We start from the raw sequence: 5,283 nt of genomic DNA on the forward strand, positions 1-5,283 counted from the left end.
AGTGTCTATTGATAAATAAAACCTAACAAGATATATATATGTTTGTGTGTGTGTGTGTGTGTAATGGAATGAAATGCAGTATATTCTTAAATATGATACATGTTAAGGCTACGTTTGAGCATTCACTAATGTAACAAATATAATAAGTACAGTGCTGGTCAAAATGAACAGATATAATTCTATATATTTCACTGTTGTTCTCTATTGTCTAATGATAAATATAAACTAAAGAGATATAGGTATGTGTGTTTATCTGTGTTTGCTTAAATATATATGTAATGACATGCAATATATGTAAGTCTATACATTTCTTAATCGATTTTTTCTTACCTTTTTATTTTGCAAACACAGTATCATCCTAACCCTAATCATAAAACATATAAACTAAAAACACATGTGGGTTCAAATCCCACTCTGGGTAAATATTAATTTTTCTTTTTAATTTACTAAAACAGTATCATAAAACAGTGTAACCTTAAATATATATAAAACGTTTATTTTTCTTATTTTTTAATTTACTAAAACAGTATAATCAAACATAATCTAAAATGAAATATATATGTGTATATACAACTTTTATTTTTCTTATTTTTTAATTTACTAAAACAAATCATAAAACATTATAACCTAAAATAAAATATAAAACTTTTCTTTTCTTATACTCTTTTTATTTACTAAAACAGTATCATAAAACAATATAACCTATTGATTATATATATATCTGTATTTAAAACTTTTATTCTCTTTTTATTTACTAAAATAGTAGCATAAAACAATATAACTTTAAATATATATATGTATTTAAAACTTTTCTTATTCTCTTTTTATTTACTTAAACAGTATCATAAAACAATATAACCTTAAAAACACAGTTTATGCTATTAAACATTACACCTCCACACCAGCAGTGTGAGGTGCCCTTGGACATTCACCATGATGGATGTCACCCTAACAAAATGGCTACCATCTTACCAGATGACCTATGACCTTACAAATGGCCGATATCAGTCAAAATGGCCGATATCATCCAAGATGGCTGACAAGGGAGGGTCAAATGGTAACCCAGGGGGGTGCTGGGAAGGAGAGAGGAGTTCCGGTTCAATGGTACATAAGGAGGGAGGGTCAAAGAGTAACCCAGGGGGGTGCTGGGAAGGAGAGAGGAGTTCCAGTTCAAAAGTACATAGGGAGGGCGGGACTTCCGGCTGTCAAAATAAGTGATGCTGCCATCTATACTACTCACAGACACAGTTAGCCACAGCCACGGCTTCTTCCAATTCTCGTCAGTGTTCCAGATTCGATGTTTTTTTTCTTCAGTGACGTTGTAAACACGCACGTGGGGAGCACATCAAAACCCAGTTTTGTGATTCAGTTACAGAAACAACTGACACAGCGGAGCAGTAGGGGTTGTAACATTTTTTGGTCCAAGGTCTGGACCACAGCGACTGAGTGGTCCGGACCTCGGCACTGTGGTCCACGGAGTGGTCCCGATCACGTAACGCAAATTGGGATGGGTTTTTGTTTAGTTTTTTTGGACACACCGTATAAAACCCATTTACTGTCAAATATATTATCGACATATCCAAACTACAAACATAATGATCATAAATGTACAATATTAATAGTATAATTCTCATTTGTAACATAGCCGATAGCTGATTTCTTTTTTAATCTTATCTATCAGACAATTTGTAGGAAGCTGTGCTAACGTTACTCTGAAAAATGCGCTTACATTGAGCAACTTTGTCATTCTGAATGAAATTATTCAAGTTATCAATTTTTCCTCATCATGACTGAAGAGAAAAGATAGCTTATTTAGAATCTTATCTTTAATTTAATGTCAGCCTATTTACATGTCCTCTGTTTGCGCTCTGCCAAGAAATGTTTTATCAACTTTTTTGGTTAAACCATATCTTCCTTATTTTATCACTGTGAGATCTAGCAACATTAAAAACAAAAGCATAGGTTGTTTTGTTTATGTATGGTTAACATTGTAATAGTTGGTATTTTAAAGAGAGATTATAAGAGATGTATTAACGTATTGATCATCTGATGCCCTTTGTCTTTTCTTGAAGGATAATGTCATTATGAAGAAGATAAAACTTTTTTTTTTTAAACACCTCCCCCCAGCAGGATTTGGGTCGCCTCCGCACTGTTTCTGCTGAAACAAAAAAACAAGTGTCAATCTCTGCAGGAATCTACTCCGGCTCCCCCTTCTGGTGATGAAGAGGAACCCGAGTCCAAGATGCTTCCAACCAGCCCTCAGGCGCTCCCTTCGGCTGTAGGTCACGCTCCAGGGGGCCGGGGGAGTTAAGAGGGTGTCACTGGACGGGGACGACAAACGCCTCCAGTGACAGACGGACGCACACAGAGAGAGAAAGAGACAGAGAGAGAGAGTTGCACTTCCTCCTGCAATGCAATAAATATGCCCAAAATAAGGGACACATTCCTTAACAAAATAATGAATGCCACCCTACCTTTGACAAAACTGAGAAAAAATAAAAATGGTCAGTCCTCCTGGAGGAGGGACACACAGCCTCCCTGGCTGCCCAATATGTCACCGCCTGCCACAGCCTGAGGGGCACAGTGACACATGAGCACCAGCTGTAAATAAAATGTAAATACTCATTTGTAATGCATGTCATTGTATTTCCAAAAAGGAATCTGTAAACACTAAACCTATTTTCTTTAGTTCTATGTATTAAAGATCATTTTTAGTTTATTACATTTTGTTTTTCTGTACTTTTATACATCTTATTGTGATTTTGGCAGGACGCTGTCTGTCACGGCATGGCTGCTGCTGACGCACACTAATTAGGTGCTCATGTGTTGCAGCCGTGTTGTCCGCTGCTTCGCAGACAGCTTGTGAGCTCACGGCTGCAGGCAATGATCACTGAGGCGACTGTGACGTCATTGGCAGGTGTGCTTCATCTATTTAATCCCTCTCCTTCCCCGAGGGAGACTTTATTGTGACTGCCCGGAGCACCCTGTTTGTGTGGATGTTTTGTGTGCTGGTTTTGCCTTGTTTTCCCCTTTTTGTGTTTTTTTCTGTTGGACTATTGTGAACCCCAATAAAGCTCGGACACCGCCGGAACCCGAGACTCTCTCCGTTTATTGTGTCCGGCATTTACATTTGGTGGCCAATGTGGGGAAGCTTTGTGACATACTTACCCTGAACTCTGTACCCGGAAGGACAGCTATGGAGGCGTCTCCAGTGGAACAGTTGTTGGCCCCAGTGGTGAAGCTGCAGGCTCAAAAACAACAAACTCTCGAGACGCTTGTCCAGCAACTTCAAGTACCAGCTCCTGCACCTAACCCTGCTGTTTACCGCAGCAAACCCGGCTTGGGCAGGTCTGCAGATTCCAAAGATGGGACCAGAGGACGACCCAGAGGCTCTGAATTTCTGTCCAATATTAAAGATCCTAGGCTCTCATTGTCTGATTTGGCTGGGGCACAATTGGGACATGTCTCTGGGGACCGATCACCATTAGTGACTGCAGGTGATGAGAGGGGCAGGGACAGCCTTCCCTCTGACTCCAGTCGTGTAGCAGCCAACAGTACCCTGTTGGACCCAGGGGAAGGAACGAGTTCTGGGACTCACCTCCTCTCTCCTTCTTCCAGTGGAAGGCCCGACACTGGATCCCGCCTTCAACCGGGTTTCCGATTTCGCTATGGACCAGACACAGGATGATGCCCTGGGACATATATATGACCAGGTCAGAGTTGTTGATGGTTGCATAGTGAATACACAGAGGGCACTTTGTGTTTCTCTCCAAACCAGCAGCCAAACCGATCATGCTGGATGATGTTGCAGACAGAATAACGTTCACCACGGTGCCTCCACACTCTTTCACGAATACCAATCGAGCTGCACGGTGCTGGGCTGTGAGCACAGGTCCCACTAGAGGATGACGGGCCCTCGTGCCACCCTCATAGAGTCTGTTTCTGACAGTTTAGTCAGAAACATGCACACCAGTAGACTGCTTGAGGTCATTTTGGAGGGCTCAGGCAATGCTCCTCCTGTTCCTCCTCGCACAAAAAAGCAGATACTGGTCCTTCTGGTTCTTCTGATAGCACGGATGAATGTGCCATACTGGAGGAGCTGGACTACCTGTGCAACCTGAATGGGCTGCAAGGAGCACCTCATAATTCCAGTAGTGACAAGGACACTAGCAAAAGGCAAAACTAGAGAAGAATCAGTCAGGAAGCATAAGGAGAGAGCAATCGTCTGTGGCCACTACCTGCAAAACCATTCCCTTTTTGGGGTTGTCTTGCTGTTGCCTATCTCCGGTGCACCTGCTGTCACTTTCATTTGCACCAAAACAAGAGACAGTGATTCACAACCGCTTAGGCTTACTAACTGTACAGATTAATATGCCTGAACTGTAACTGACTTGGTATTATGCTGTGATGATTACTTGTTCCCTTATTTTTTTGAGAGGTGTATTATAGAAGATAGCCTTGAGAATGCGGCCACAGAATTGCGGGAATCCGTGACTTTCAACACTTATGCAACCGAGTCGAGGTGACCAACAGCTCAATGTCTGGTTGGCACCATGGCTTAGATGTGCCATTCATGAAACTTGCGTTGATTCTTGAAGCCACTGGCATTGCTTCCCTCTCCAAGTCTGTGTAATAAGGAATTGGCAGGAGCCCACGAGTTGAAACTATCAGAGGACAGAATGCAAATGAAGTGTTCTGAGAAAAGCAAAGCGGCGAAAGGACATTTTCCCGTGTGCATGTAGATGGCCGACTTTGACACGGCTTGATGAAGTCTTGTGGATCCTACCACTGCTTAAGTGCACTACTACGCTTGCCTTCAGGGAGTTTCATGTCAAACATTCAAAAAACAGGACTCCAACTAGACGGATGAGCACCTACGATCGGTCTTGGCCGATGTGGGGATCGAACCCAAGACCTTGGCGTATTTGGACCACGCTCTAACCAACTGAGCTAACCGGCCATCAAAAGGAGTCTCTCTGCCAGGCATTTCCTCATGTTTATGTAATTTGGCTGCAAAATGCATTACACACAAGTGTGAAAAGAACACTTTTGCAATTCCTAGCATTGGTGATGCTATAAATCAATCTGTCAGTAGTGGGATTTGAACCCACGCCTCCATCAGGAGACCAGAAAACCCTTCTACACTCTTCAAGGGAACAACACCTTAAGTCTGGCAAATTAGACCACTCAGCCATTCTGAGAGGATGTATACGTCCACCGCGAGATTATATACTGATCAAGAAAACTGCGGGAACACTTAAATCACACATCGGATCTCCGTGA

At 42.0% G+C, this 5,283-nt stretch overlaps 1 non-coding gene across 1 annotated transcript; it reads right to left on the reverse strand.

Moving 5' to 3' along the window:
* Positions 1-4,887: 4,887 nt before the first annotated feature.
* trnai-aau (transfer RNA isoleucine (anticodon AAU)) lies at positions 4,888-4,960 on the reverse strand. The gene has a single exon. It is a non-coding gene; the product is annotated as a tRNA-Ile (tRNA).
* Positions 4,961-5,283: the final 323 nt, after the last annotated feature.

Source organism: Amia ocellicauda, chromosome 12, assembly GCF_036373705.1.
Source record: "Amia ocellicauda isolate fAmiCal2 chromosome 12, fAmiCal2.hap1, whole genome shotgun sequence".
NCBI lineage: Eukaryota > Metazoa > Chordata > Actinopteri > Amiiformes > Amiidae > Amia > Amia ocellicauda.